The sequence below is a fragment of the Mustela nivalis genome (genome assembly GCF_964662115.1).
Source record: "Mustela nivalis genome assembly, chromosome: 4".
NCBI classification, from domain to species: Eukaryota; Metazoa; Chordata; class Mammalia; order Carnivora; family Mustelidae; genus Mustela; species Mustela nivalis.
The window spans coordinates 1,763,874-1,779,517 of NC_139023.1; the positions used below are offsets into that span (position 1 = coordinate 1,763,874).

Here is a 15,644-nt window from a genome sequence, read left to right on the forward strand (position 1 = left end):
CGGAGCTTTAATTTACGTTTCTGTTAATATGAGTCAGACTGATCATTTTTCCTTGGGGTAAAAGCCTTTTCAGAAACAAACCCATGTGTTCAGTCCTTTGCTGGGATTCTCTCGGTGGGGGCTGATGTTCAGTTAGTGCCGGGACAATAAATACGTGTGTATTTACCGTTTCCTAGTTTGCTATGGGACAGGCTTTTCTTCTTGGAGAAAGGGACCGTTCTTATCTCCCTCGCATTGGACGTTACAGGTGGTTAATTTTGGCAAACCTAACAAGTCGTGCATCTTTGTATTCTGTGTCTAAGATCTGGCCAAAGCTGAATTCGAATGCAGAGACGTAGGACACCGCCTGACGTCCTCCTCTCTCCGCCGCACCCCTGCACATGGTTGAGATTTGCTCGTTACCACCAGGACAAACGCCCGATCTCTCCTCCATAAGGAATTTTAGAATCGCTCCGCCAGTCCCTCCAAGGAAAACTGGAAGAACTGATAAGGTAAAAAGAAAAAAAGCGGAATCGTCTGCCGCAGAATCAGTTAACAGTGGAGCTAGATGACTGTCCCTTCTTCCTCTCTTGGGTGTGTGAAAATGATTCTTCACCTGTTGATATATTGTTTTCAGAAATTTGAAAAGTAGTGGCTTGTTCTGATGTGGCTGCCCAGGCTATTGAGTTGACCTTCTGACTTCCTAATGCACTAGTTAGAAGAAAGGGAGAAGCTGGAGTCGGAGAGCGGGATGAATACTAATGAGCTGACGGATGTCCCCTGTGTTCCTGCGCAGCTGTGAGGGCCTGACATTCCACTGGACACGGAGCGTGGGGATTAGGAGGCAAGAAGGCCGTGCCCCCCGCTTTCTCGGAGCCGGAATTCTAAACCAGCCCCTCCACCCTGGTTCCAGTGAGACTCATGTGGGGAAGCTTCCTAATCATTCAGCGCAGGGGCCCGCGACAAGAAACTCTAAGGATGCAAGTTGGGAACAAATATTTTTTAAAATTCCCCAGATGACTCTAAAGGAAGCTAGAGTGGAAAACCACTGGTGTAGCCATACCCCGGACATGCCTACAAAACCACGAGGTATTTTGAAGAGGAAGAGGTCATGGAAACTTTGATGTGATGTAATATGGACTACCTAGCTTCGACTTTGAGGCATTTTTGGCACCATGTTTAGCTTCAAAAGCAATAAAGCCCTAAGCTAGCATTCCAATGTCAAGATAAGTTGGAAGATAGAAGAACAGGTGAGATGGTACCTCCAGGAAAAACACCGGACATCTCCAGACTGCGGCCCTTTCTCTGAGATGGAGGACCTGGTGTCTTCCAAAAAGCCAATGTCAAGAAAAGCAGAGTGGGCTGGGAGTGAGGGATATAGATTAATAGAAAACAAAGAAACAACAACCCAGTAGAACACCTTGATTATATCCTTGTTCAAAAAGAAATCTCTGGGAATAATTTTTTGGACAATTTAGGAAGCTTAATATTTAAATATATACTAGAAATCAGATGATATTAATTAATACGGTTGATTTTTCCTAGGTGTTAGATATATCATTATCTAGGTACAAGAATGTAAGGAGACGCGTGCTGAAGTGTGTGTGCTATCAGCAACTTTCAAGTGGTTTTTCAACAACAGAAAATGAAAGCCACACGTAGAGATAAGCAAATCCGGCCCCACTTTTCTGAGGAGTCTGGAAGAGGCTGAGGTATTAGAGAGGAGAGAGGCTGCTGCATAGTAATGATGATTATATTTAATTAACAACCATTTACTGAGTTTTATGTGCCAGGTACTGAACTAATGACTTTATATGCCAGGTATTAGTTCCTTTTTAAAACAAGCATTATTAGTATTTTAATTTTACAAATGAGAAAACTGAAGCTTGTAGTAAGTAAACAGCTTCGGCTCACACGGAGCCAGAATCCAAACCAAGTCCTTCCTGTTTCCACTGCGGGAGACCTCGATGGCCAGGCGGCCTCGCCCCGCCTCGGACGGTGCTGCAGCCACACGGATGGTCACGGAAAGCCCGCGCTGTGGACTTCCTCCATCGCAAGTCATCATCACAAGGCAAATCCGTCGGATGTCCCTGTGTCCGCTTCACGGACTGGGTCCTCCTTGCCATACAGAGACCAGAGCTGGGCCGACCTCGGTCTAAATCCTGGATCTGTCATTTATTAGATGTTTGTTCTCAGGCAGCTTTTTTTAAAAACCTTCCGTTTCAGTTTCAGTTCCTCTTCTAGAAACGGACTCCTCTCTATGGGAGTTAGGCTGCTTCAATAGATGTATAGAGAAAGCACTTAGCACATCCGTGATGGATACTAAATGTTGAGTAAACGTCAGTCACCCATCCCCAGCTTTTTAAAAATTAGACTTGAATGGCTACGAATGACGGAAAATCACCTGATACTCAAAGTGATTGCCAGTGCTGGACCCTACAGTCACTAAGTATGGACTTGGCGTCAGGGATCATGGCTTTGCATACCTACACCCACTGCAGGAAAACTCAGCTAGTGTGCACAGACTTGTGTTTGTGGTCAGTATGATCGTCATTAGGATGCGTGTAGTAAGACTGTGCGTTTATTAGACCTCTGCCTTTTCATTAATAACACCGCAACCCACTGATAGAGACAGGTCGACCTGAAGCGGAGGACTTAAAATTAAGAGCCATAGCTGTCCTCGACTCAGGTGGCTGAGTACCTAACATCTCCTGAGCTAAAGCATGGGCACGGAGCAAAGGGAAGTACTTCAAAACTCTCTCTCGGAGCAGGCGCACACTGCTTCAGAAGAGTCCTAGCCTGAGACTGACCGGTGTTCCACAGCCCATAGGATCGGCAACCCCGTCAGCTGTATGGACAGGCTGGTTGAGCAAAGGGGAATATTTTAGCGTGAGTTTGGGGAACTACACAGTAGATTAAGAGGTGGTAATATTCTCATTATTCAATCGATATCATACACCCACTGTACACCAAGTATCGCTGTGGCCTTTGACGTGATAGATAAGGTCTTGTTCACGTGTACTTTTTATTCTAATTACTCTATTAAAACGTTTATCCCAAATTTAAAGTAGTAACTACATAAATGGATAATAAAGGTGATTTTAGGGAGTGCTACTATGATCCAAAGGGTTCCTCGAAGGACCTCGTCATTCTAGGAAACGACCGAGAACTAAGCCACACCAGCAATGTTCATGACTGACTCCTTGTCTTATAGGGTTGCTTCCAGAGAAGCCTTTCTCGATGCCCTCTGAGAAGGGCACCCCAGCTGTTCTCCGTCCCAACAGTGACCACCGTCTGTGATGATTGGTTGTTTGTCTATTTCCTTGTGTTAAGTCCATCTTGCCCACCTGGAGGGACGTCCCGTGACAGTGGGAACCTTGTCTGTTTCGTTCTCATTGGGTTCCCAAGGCCTTTTCCGGGGTCTGGCCCATGGAAGTTTCTCTCTCCGGTAAATACCTGTGGAGCTAGGGCAGTCGACCCTCCCAGTGTGCCTGGAGCAGAAGATTTGCCCACGACATGTGGCTTTTGGTGCTAAAACCAACACAGTCCCAAGTGAATTGTCCCAGACCTTCCATGACTGAAGCTGAATCTCAGATCTCATTACCCCAGACCCAGAGCAGAAGTGTCACTATGCCATGATATACCTACTGGGAGTCACGGCCTCTAGCGGAGCCCAAGCCTCAGGGACCAGGGAAAGCAGGTGCCCAGGGACTCTTCCAAACATCACAATCACTCTAATAATGCAGACATTGAACTCCGGGAAAGGATATGCCCACAGTCATAAGGTGAGTGGGGTGAGGTCAAGGCTATCACTTCTGGGACTCCTCAAGCCTCTTGCCTGGCTGCTGAGTTATCCAGATGGAACGAGTCTAAAAACTAACAAAAACTTAATATGAGCAGCATCTGACAGTGAAAACCACCTCTGAAATCATGCCGTCCAATCTCCTCATGTTACAGTCGAGGAAACTCAGAATCTGAGCGTTAATTTCCTTAGTGGAGAGCCTAGTTTTATAGGATCTTCTTTATTTGTTCCTACACAGACCAGGGTCCCTTTGAAATAGTGGTCACTCTCTTGATCTCTAGGTGAGACAATGTGTCCCTTCATAGTTCGCTCTCAACCAGCTGTCCTGTTTTGCATTTCTTTCCTCATTTGCTTTGCAACAAGTTCTGCTAGCCTTTTTTGCAAATGACTTATTTCAATATGCTGGTTGTTTCTCCTCAAAAGAATTCCTGTTTAACAGGTTCAAATATTCCCCCAGGCCGTAAAAACTTGTGTAAAAATTTCTAGGGCCTAATAGACATCTTACTTGTCAGGTGAGAGTTTCCTGGAGTTTATGCCGTTGAGATGCACTTTCAAGGACTGGTCTCAGCGCTGTATGTGGGGTTTTTCCTTACCAGAGGAAAGACACAGATCAAAATTCACATTCGTTTTTATTTTGTTTGTGTTGTGAATCAAAAAACAAGACTATGTCTGCCATGAGCCTTCATGGGCCAGCGGGGGCAGGGCTAACCCAAATCACATCTATTTAGAGATATTTTCAAAACAGTATGTCCTAGTTCAACTATTTTGGGAAAAAAAATACAACTTCCTATTAGTATTTTGGAAGTTAGAAAGTTTGGATTCACAACGGCCTTTTGTAATATCTGGTGTTTAACTTTCAACTTAGGAAGAGGATTTTAAAAAGAGTTTATGGGTTCTGAAGAAAACACCGTACAACAGAACGACTCAAGACCAGGGTTTTATTTGTCTGGGGAGACCTATGCGGACTAGGCGTCGCCTTTGAGCCTCCGTTACAAACTTCTTGCTGTAAGAGGTATGAAGTCCATACCTCCATAAAGAAGGCCTTAGTCTTTCTCAGGCTTATTTCCTAACAAGCTCTCTCTTAGGAGATAATCTCTTTAAGCCCTTGAGCAATAGTCTGGGCCGAAGAATTCCTCTTTTCTTCCAATCTCCCCAAGCTCCCCTCTCCAAGCAACAGCTATGTTCTTCCCCACACACTGACGCCGCGAACACGTCTCCGAACATGTACTGTGGCTCTCTCAACAGACCGGATGTGAATGGAGCATTCCGTGAAGAGGGAGACCTGTCCATATGTCCAACCTCCATTTTCCTTTAGTTCTTGACCACTCTTCAGAGACAGCTAATTAGAGACAATTATGTGAATAATGGTAGATTCTAAAATTATCACTTGTGAATTCCAGGTCCTGGAAACGTTAGTCATATGCTAGTGGTGTTAGTCTGAGGGAGAGTTGACTCGAAAGCAGGTCTCAGTCAAGAATCAAAGCTCTTTTGGGTTACACGCATAATTTGCATCCCTGTCTGAGAGGGGATATATGCAACCATATCAAGAAGCAAGAGGAAGCTAATTTTGATAAACTTTGGGACATTTATAACATTCTTTAACAAACTTTTCACACATTTTACTTTTGTATGGCAAGACCAGACAAAACTCTGCACTTCTGGTTGACAATCATACATTATAAATGTGACTAATCAGGGAGCAGAGCAAGGTAAAATAGTAACATTGCCAGTACAGATTGCCTTAAAATGTAAGCTTTAAATGCAGAACTTTAAGGTTATGCAGTATAGCTATATGAAAACATCCAGCCATAATTATAAAAATTTAGGGGATTTGGGGGGAGAAATTTATAAAATTTTTAAAAAAGTATAAACAGTTGGGCACCTGCTGGTGTCTCAGACTAATAATAAACATTGCTTTCCAATGAAAACACCCACAAATGATGATAATGGATATACTGTCATATCTGCTTTACGTGTTTCTTTATGAAAGAAATCAAACCCAACACAAAGATTTGGAGTCCCCTTTGCCTCATCCTCTCCCCTCTTCCCCCCTTCCCAGAGACGACTGTGCTTTCTAACTAGCCAGGGAAATACAGTTCAACTATATGATCCGCTCCATTTGTTTTTGTGCAGAAAATATATTTAGCATTATGTTTTCCATAGCAATATCTAAACATATGTACAGAAATGCTGGTTTTCCAATGGAAATAATGTTTAAGTGTCAATATAAATATTTGGATATTTTAGCAAATTAAACTTGACAAAATCATCCGGAAATCACAACAATGCTGTAGTATTTTTTAAAAACGATATAGTGTTATTTAAGTCAATTCTTTTAGTAGAGGAAAGAGAAAATATATTAGGCATATGTTTTCATGATGATAACAGTAAATTCTTACTAGAGAAACTTTTAGATCAACATAATTTCTTGAATGTACTTTATGACATCTGATAAATAGTTTACATTATGGTTACTTTAATGATAAAGCAACTAAGAGTTTACTATTTTACTATCTTGAATATTAAATAAGATAGGTGGTATTGGCAATATTCAGAGAATTCTAATGAAAAGTGTTAGCAACATCTAGAATTCTTTATCATTTCATCAAGAAATATTAGATATCTTGAGAATATTTGAAAACAAATTGTACCTTCTACTGTGTCAAAGTAGCTCCATAAATGTCACCCCTGCAGAAATAATTAGGAAATAAAATCACGTAGTTTTTGAAGTTTTGGGCTTATCACCTAGGCTCTCTGACTTGCATAACTTGGCTATTATCTTGTTGGAGGGCCTTGGAAAGATCATTTAATCTCTCTAGAATTCAATTTCCTTTCAAAAATGCCTTGGTTGGTGGCATGGGGGTGGAGAAAGATGAAAAGAGATGGTCATTAATATTTCTACCAGTTCTAAAATTTTATTATTCTATTATTCATTTTCTCCCTTCCCCTTCCCACCCAATGTTCTAGGACATAGACTGGTAATTAGTCAAAACTAAGGAGATCTTCTAGCAAAGTAATCAGACTTAACATTAAAGGCTGTAAGAATTTGAAACAGAAAACCTTACCTTAATTCATTGTAAGATCAATTTACTCACAAGAAAGCTGACAAAAATGTCTAGAAAGAGAAAATAGAAATAGAGAAATATATTTATATTTACTATTCGCTATAAAGAGTTTATAGGATGAATACTTATCTAAACTAACTCATGGTAAACAAATTTGAACTTACACTCAGAACAGCATTACATCTTGTCAAAATGGTGCTTGTTTAAGATTATGAAATATTTCTTTGTGCAGAAAAAACTAAGTCACTGTGCATTATATAACCAATGAAGACAATGAGATAACCTCATACCTCATAACCTCATGATCAGGACAAGTTATATTATTTCTCAACAACAATATCCCTCCTGAGGATATTACAAATAATTACTTTGTATTAGTAAGTAAGAGTGGGCGAATGAGTGAAACAGTAATGCGGATAAAGGAAAAATAATAACTTTGCCTTTCAGCAGATCTCATCTAGCATAAATGAAGATCCATTAATTTTTTTACATCTCCCTAGGGGATTTTGAAAACCCACTATATCTGCTGTGGAATTTCCCATGGGGTCATTACATTCTTTTGTGCAACTTAAGGTCTGAGAGATAAAAAGTGACAGTGATAGAAATCATGTGAGTCTGTGGAAGAGACTTTCCCTGAGTTCTCTTTTTTAGTCAGTTCCTTTGTCTTTGGGAGTATCTTCTCAGCAAGTCTGACGAATAACAATCTGTAATATTTTTAGTGATCCCAGGAAAGGGAAATATATGCCTCTGTAATGACCACTGTCGGAATTAAACGGCCCTCACCGACCCAATCTTCTCCCTAAAGGAGATAGCGGATGTAAAAAAAAAAAAAAAACATTGTAAACAGTAATAAATGTTGTGAATTACTATTGAGATGATCATTCCAAGACTGATCCAAGCACATGTTTCATCACAAAAATTCCTTCTAAGTGGCGGGGCTCTGAAGGTGTTCACGCAGTTGGGCAGGGACTCGGGATCTTCAATATCTGAATCTTAATGTCCTACCTTAGGACATTAATGTCATTCATCTCTCAGGTTCTGGGAAACGCAGGCACACAGGTCAATGCCAAACACATACATGGTTTCCATTACTATGAAATTCCAGTGTGGTCCACCAGTGAGCTAGGTTGGCCCACAGAGAGAATTCTTTCATTCAGGATAGAAGCAGGAAGACGGCAGGGCACCAAATCCTGCCAAGAAGCTTAAAGCCTTTCACTCTGGGCGCACTGGTGATGAGGAAAGGAAAGCCCAGGAGAAGCTCACTGAACCACCAGGAGGAGATGAGGGGTTTTCTCCAAGGTCTGGAGCTGGGCTGCTCTAATTGGCCTGTCCAACATCTTGCACAGTATCTCCCCTTAACCATTGCTGCCCTGTACGAGAGAGTCCAGAGAGGGATCCCAAAAAAGGAGTCGTCGAGCTCCAAAATATTTCCGTCTTGACTTAGCCGTGCCACAATAGCATTTCCACGTCCTGTGTGAAAGCAGTGGGAGTAGAATGGGAGTAGAATAGCTCTGCTTCATATGAACAGAACTTGCTTAGGTCATATTAACATACCTTGCTTAGGAACTGTTAAGTGATTTTCTCAGAATTGCATTTGATCAGTCTTTGTGTTCTTGCTTTATAAAATTCTCATGAGTCTTTGGTTAAAAGACAAGACAGGCAACGCACATCATACTTAGTTGGTTTGTCCTCCTTGGCTTTGAAAGGGAGAAGGCCATGATTGTGGTCTAGATTGATTGTTGATAAAAGTAGGGTGATCAGTGCCTTTGTTTCTTACCCTTATAAGCTCGGACTAAAATGCCTTATGCTTAAACTGTTCTTCTCCATATTCCAGAGTGACACGGAGACGGTAAATGAAAGAGAAAATGTCAGAGTGTTTTGGAGAGTGACTTGGCCATTTCACAAGGCCTTCTAAGACTCAGAGAGAGGGAATTCAATGCTGAGAAAGGCTGCTGTTCCACCGTGGATGTCTTTAAAGTTCTTACACTGAAACTGTGATCTGTTTCCTTATTCTTTTCTCTCCTTAGTCCTATTTTGTGCTCTGGAGCCTCATTCATCTTTCATGGAGCAAGTTTTACATATTGGAAGGTAGTTACATTTTGTGAAATTTTCATTTAATGTTCAAGTGTTTTAAGAAAATCTATAAACCAGGGCACCTGGAAGGCTCATTCAACCAAGCTTCCAACTCTTGCTGTGGCTCAGGTCATGAACTCAGGGTCCTGGGATGGAGCCCCCATTGGGGTCCATGTTCAGTGCAGAGTCGGCTTGAGTTTTTCACCCTCTCCTCCTCCCCCTGCTCTCTCTCTCATAAATAAATAAATAAATCCTTAAAAAAAAGAAAATCATAAACCACAATTAATATTGAACTTGTGTCTCAGACGAATAATAAACATTGCTTTCCAATGAAAACTCCTCTAGCTTAAATGCATATATCTACTAGTTTTAACAGCAATATCTTAGACATGTAAAATGAGTCAAATTGAGTCATTTTTTTAGACATTATTTCACAAATCTTACAGTCCGTAATTAAATCCGTTTTATAGAGTACGAAGACCAGAGCACTGGCACCAGAGAGAGACACCAGTTTAACTTACGGCCTCTTCAGCTTTATGGCCATGACAAGTTACTTACTTCCCTAGGCATCATTCCTTCATCTCCGAAGTGGAGAGAATAGTATGTATCTCTCTGAGTTTTGCCAAGGATCAAAGATAATGTGAGTAAAAAATGCAACACAAATACGGTGAAACGCTCAACAGAAGGTGAAAACGTTACAACGTCAACGTCTGTGAACACGGAGAGATGAGCGAAATGGAAAGTCGGAAGGAACACAGTGAAAACCAGAACAAGAGGATTGTACGGTAACACTTAGATACATTGACTCGTGTGGAACTCACATGAAGCCACACCATCACTGGGCATGAAAGGCGACTGAAACACACCCTGCCTACATGGCGGAAGAGTTACATGCCTTTGGATTGGTGGAAACTAGGACTTCACATGGGAAATGAAAGAGACTACTAAGATAAACTAAATATATTAAAATAATTAAATTTATTTTTATTTTTTTAATTTAATTTTTTTCAGTGTTCCAAGATTCATTGTTTATGCACCACACCCAGTGCTCCACGTAATCCATGCCCTGCTTAATACCCAACACCAGGCTCTTCCAACCCGCACCCCAAAACCCTCCGTTCATTTCTCAGAGTCACAGTCTCTTAATACCTCCTTAATACCCACAGTCCTCCTTAATACCCACCATAAGCCTCCCCCAACCCTCCCCTCCAAAACCCTTCTTTTGTTTCTCAGAGTTCACAGTCCTCATGGTTTGTCTCCCCGCCCCCCGCTGATTTAAGAGTGTTAGACATGGATTAGTCATGCTGATTGCTCTAATTTTGTGCACTTGAGGTCCAAGAGGAAAAGAAGAGAAAAATACTGTTTAGCACAGGGCCTGCCATGTACCCAAAGCTCCGTACAAGCGGTTATTTTATTATCTGAGTATCCTGTTCCACGGGGCTTTATTTGCATCAGTGTGACCAGTACTACTGAGCTAACCAATGTTACCCGGATAAGAATTGAGCCAATGGAATCAAAAGACCAGAAAGAAACTATGGGAAGTAGAAATTGGGAAAAAAATATATCTTTTCATGTTAGAGAATGATTGATACATAATCATCACAGTATTATTTATGGAGTAGTTACCATTTACTAGGCATTAATGAAGTCAACTAATATATATTTATTGAGTGCTTATTGTGTTAGACACTGTTCTAGACATTCGAAATACAGCAGAAAATCAACAACTACAATGACAACAACAAACCTGATGTTTTGGAGTTTATACTCTAACTAGGGAGAAAATATACAATATGTTAAATGGTGGCAAGTCCTACGGAAGGAACAACGAATGGAGGGAAGGACCCTGTGGAGAGGGGGTCAGGGAAGGATTCGCTCAGGGCCATTGTTCCAAACCCACTTCATGTAGTAACTCTTTTCATGAATCTTCCTTTTTTTTTTTTTTTAAGATTTTATTTATTTATTTGCAAGACGGGGACAGGGAGAGCACAAACAAGGGGGTGGGGAGGGAGAAACAGGTTCCTCACTGAACAGGGAGCTGATGTGGGGCTCGGTCCCAACCCCAGGATCATGACCTGAGCGGAAGGTAGGCGCTTCCCCGACTGAGCCAGGCATGTGTCCCTTTAAAGAATCTTCTTAACATGCTACAAAGAAGTTACTTTTGTAAACTATGACCACTGTTTTCATATGATCAAACTGGAGCCCAGGGTCCCTCAATATGGGATTTTGTAAGGTTTGATAACTGGCAAAGCCATAGGACAGGATCCGATTGTAGGCTACCCAGTTCTGGAGCTGTCGCCGTCCGTGTGTATCGCCTCTCACACAGGGAGCTAGAAGGGGCCATGGGGGTCCATCAGGATGGGGAGCGGGAATGTGGTTTAGTAAAACATTAAATCAATACTATCACAGTGTCCTTTTTATACTTTGAGAATCTAAAATAAGCATTTTTGCTTTGGTGAGAAACACTTAAGGGAAACAGGACAAAATCTTTCAGGGTGGTGGGTGGGTGTATCCAGAGGTTAAAAAGGTTGTGTCAGATATTTCCACTAAGAAATCCTGGTTTACTCTCACCCTTTTAGTTAATTGCTACCGACCCAGGAACCTCAGTATTGCACATGGCTTGCACAACCTCAGTGGCTTGTTTGTTACAGAGCCAGGATGGAGAACTGAGCTTGGAAGACAAAACAACCAGTACAACCTCAGTGACTAGGCTGGGCAAGCAGAGCCCCTGTGCCTCCCTGCGGGGCCCACTTCCACCAAGCCTGCTGGGCCCCAGGGCTTCTCCTTTCCACTGCAGAGAGGCTCAGAGTGAATTACTGAGTCGGAGAGAACCATTTGCAGGAGTAAAGGAGAGAGTATAATTAGAGGAAGAGAAGTCAAAGGAGGGGCAGATGAAGAAAATGAGGGGAGGAATCAGCCCAGAACAGGCAAGCTGAATTTGAAAATGACCCGTTCCAGGCCAGGAAGGAGGAGGAACAGGAAGAGGATGGAGTAGGGACAAACAGGGCTCCTCTAGCTCAGCAGTCCTAGGTATAGTCCTGTAGCGCAGGTATGAATCGTGTCGTTGTTGGTATGTGGGAAAACTGAAGCCCAGAAAAGACGCTTGACTTACTGCAGGTCATGTAGCCGCAGCAGTCTCCGGAGCTCCAAGTTTTGCCTTTCTTCCCTTGTTCCCATCCTTCCTTCCCCTCAGTCGCTTTTATTTGTACAAGGTGAACTATTGAGGTTTTTACCCTTTTTCTAAAATAGTTATCAAGGATCCAATGATAGAGTATGTGGTTACCATGACAACTCAGCCTTCACCCGAGGACCCGCCTCCCCCTCGCCTCCAGAATCCTATTTCACAGCAGATTCCCTTCCCTTGTGGAACCTGTAAGAGCCGCAGTTTGAGACTTTGTTTGCGACCATCTGCTTCCCGTGTGTCGCCACGAGGCCGCCGCGAGCTTCAGCACCGCGGGGCCCGCCTGCTTTTGCCGCGAGCCTGCCCCGCGCGCTGCTGGACGGCTCGCACTCGGGCCCTGCGGAAAGACCGGCCGGGCCGACGAGCCGCGGGCCGACCCGGCGTCCTGCGCAGGTGCGCGGGCGGCGACCTGGGCTCCCGACTGCGCGAGCGGATACAGTGTAGCGAGTCGGGCCGGTGTCTCCGGGGAGCGCGCGCGCAGACGAACACACACACACACATGACCTCACAAACAGCCCCGGGCGGGCGGACTCAGACAGGGACGCGCGCCGCCCGAGCGGCCGACCCCACGCGGGTAAACACCGCCGCGCCGGGCCCGGCCGGTCTACGCAGCGGGGGCGGCACCCCGCGGCCGCGGTGGGCGGGAGTCCCGGGCGCCCCGCGGCGCGTGGGCGGGTCCCGGGCTGCGGAGGCGGGTCCCGGGCTGCGGAGGCGGTGGCGGCGTGGGCGGCGAGCCGCGCCGCGATTGGTCCGGGGCGGGGTGGGGCGGGGCCGGAGGCGGGAGGCGGGGGGCGGGGAGGGGCGGTGAACTGCGCCGCGATTGGTGCGAGGCGGCGCGGGGCGGGGCCACGGCGGGAGGCGGGCCCTCGGCGCGAGGGGGTGTGCGCGGCGGCCGAGGCCGCGGTTTCAGTATAAACAAGGCGCCCGGCGGGTCGGGCGGATTTTTCTCTCCGTCTTCGCGCGCTGCGGCCGCCTGTCCTCGGGTCGCGCTGGTGGCGCGCGGCAAAGCGCCGGGGAGCCGAAGACCCGGGTCCGTCCGCAGGTGGGTTGCCCCCGGCCAGGCATCTCCCCGCGGGGCCCCGAGCCCGGCCCGGGGGTGTGCGGCGGCGCTGCGCTCTCGCTCGGGGACCGCGCTCGGGAGACCGCGCCCCGGCTGCCCGCGGCGCTGGCGGGGCGGGAGCGTCGCGGCCGGCAGGTGCTCCCCGCACAACGCGCCTGCCCGAAGCTGGACGCGGGGGCTCCCCTGCGCGGGCGCCGGGGGCTGCCCGGGAGCCGACCGGGGCCAACAGGTGCGGGGCCGGGCCGCCGGCAGGGACGGGCTCGGGCTCGGCTCTGCTTCTCTCGCCGCGATCGCGTCCCCGGCCGCGGGTTGGAGGTCGTGGTAGGTCGAGGGTCGGCCCGAGTCCTGGCCGCGCGCGTCCGTCCCTGTCCCCGGCCCGCGGCACCGCCGGCCGTTCCCTCCTGCTGCTCGGCTCGTTTCCGCGTGTGGGGGCGGGGGCGCTGCGCGCGGTCGGCGGGGCGCCCTGTGACACCCGATTTGGGAAAGGACGGGAAGCAGGAGTCGTGCGCTTGTCACAACCGGGTGGTGTCCAGCCCCCCGTTCACCTAGCGAATTTGGGGCGCACGGGTGTCCTGGCTGTTCCCCGAGCTCAGGTGAGCCTCTGGAGACACCTGGCTGGGCTGCGGTGACGTGAGCCCGAGGGCCTGGGAGCCCCGCGGCCGCCGGCGCGAGGGCCCAGCTGTCTGGGGCGGCCACTGCAGCGCCGGCCGGGAGCGAGGGAGGAGGGCGCGGGGCGGGGGCTGCGGTGTCCGCGCCTGTGCGCGCGTGTGGACGTCCGCTTCCCGTGAGCACTGCCCGAGCGCTGCTGTTTTGCGCCGGACCCGGATCGAACCGACGCAGCTGCGGCTAAAGCAGGGGAGTCCGGCCTGTGACGGCGCACAGGCTGGTCCCGGTGATGCGAAGAGCCGAGGAGATCCCCAGGCAGAGCCTTTCTCCTCCAGATGTGGAGGTGCCCACTTCGCCGCTGAGCCCGGGGTGTAGGAGAACATGCACGCGCATCTGCGTATGTGTGTTTGGGCGCAGCGTGTCTCCAAGGAGCCCGCGGTCGGCAGCCCGGTGTGTCCGCGGGGGGAGCCGCGGGTGCGCCGGGATCTGTGTTTAGCCCTGGGTGGGCTCCAGAGGCCGAGGGCGGGTCTCCGAACTGGGTGCCTAAAGCGGAAGAGCCGGCGAGCAGGGTGTTGCGCTCTTGAATAATGTCTGGTACGGTCAGACTCAGAGCGGGTGAATAATGACTCGTTCCTCCCGAGAACGGCAGCCGGAGCGGGGCATGTGACCGCCGCGTCTCAGTCGGAAACAGAGTTGCTCGGCTGCGGTAAAACCTGGGCTGACACGCATGAGGCCACCGTGCCGCACCGGGATGCCTCGTCGCAGGTTCGGGAGGGATGTGACTGATCAGATGAGGTTTGGGGAAAATAGAGAACTGATTTTCAAACAGCCCTACAAATAAAAATTTTTGGCGGTTGCGGTTTTCCTAACAGAATAAAAGAATGGCAGCTTGTTAGAGCCTGTCATTAGTGCTTATTTTAATTTGGGGGGGACGGGGTTGGGCCACTTTTGACAGAAATCAGGGTTCGCAAGCATTGCTTTATTATTCCTTTCAAGCAGATTTTCTGGCCAAGATGAAAAGATCAGCTACTGATTATCAAATTTCTTGTTGGCATCATTCCACTACATGTGGGTCAATCCTTTGTTTTGCTGGAGGTGGCAACATTTCTGGCGCCTAAGCATACTGGCCTTGCACTCTCCAGCTGTCTAACGGAGTGCTATGTTAAATTCTGAGAATTTATTTCTCCCATGGCTCATTTTCTCTGACCCTGCCACACCTGATACCTGAGATAACACTGTCTTTTGGAATTCAAAATCACCAGAAAGCATCTACAATTATTGTCTTTTTTACCCCAGCTTAGCATCTAATCTGATATATTCTTAGGTATATATTACTTAATGTTTCTAAAAAAGTATTATTTATCATAATACACATTTCTTGTATTATTGGTAACATTACATTCTGATAATCTAAAATTAACAACCAGCTAAGAAAGTACAATAGACCTTTTCAAAAAAATGACAACTGAATAACTCCTATCTAAGAAAAAGAAATGAAGGGGAGAAGCTGGGTGAGAATCTAGACGAGGTGTAAGATACCTAATAATGGCACAGGAAGTGAGGGAACCAACATTATCCATCTCCAAAGGCTACTTGGAAGAAGTGGACTTTGGAGAAGCAGTTTGGATGGTTCTAGCAGGTCTCCCCGTGAGACAAGAGATGGAGAAAAGATGGTATTCTCCTTTACCTAGAAAAGAACTTGGAATTCCCGAAGAGGGATTGAGAATCTTGATTCTGATGCTACAAATAACAAGTGGAAAAGACATGATAACATATCGTGAAGCCTGAAAGAGACAAATTATGCTGTTGGAAATACCGCTTAAGATTTATGGCATTTTTGTTGTTAGTGGTTTAATTTAGGTGTTACCTCCCCACCCC

General features: G+C 46.5%; 1 protein-coding gene and 2 long non-coding RNA genes across 5 annotated transcripts in view; 2 read left to right on the forward strand and 1 right to left on the reverse strand.

Annotated features, from left to right (window-relative positions):
- Positions 1-15,644, forward strand: part of RASGEF1B (RasGEF domain family member 1B) — a gene marked incomplete at its 3' end in the record, with an annotated part of 333,562 nt that overhangs the window by 283,162 nt on the left and 34,756 nt on the right. Inside the window, exon 1 of one of the 3 annotated variants that reach the window (XM_082726498.1) lies at positions 12,959-13,142. The exons of the other annotated variants lie outside the window; for them this stretch is intronic. Of the gene's footprint in view, positions 1-12,958; positions 13,143-15,644 lie in introns of those variants that run through there. 3 annotated transcript variants of the gene reach the window in all.
- Positions 1-15,644, forward strand: part of LOC309862545 — a 531,010-nt gene that overhangs the window by 55,065 nt on the left and 460,301 nt on the right. The window lies entirely within an intron of this gene.
- Positions 4,703-12,714, reverse strand: LOC309862547. The gene is made up of 3 exons (XR_014310573.1): positions 12,032-12,714; positions 6,847-6,896; positions 4,703-5,120 (listed from the first exon to the last, which is right to left on the reverse strand). It is a non-coding gene; the product is annotated as an uncharacterized lncRNA (long non-coding RNA).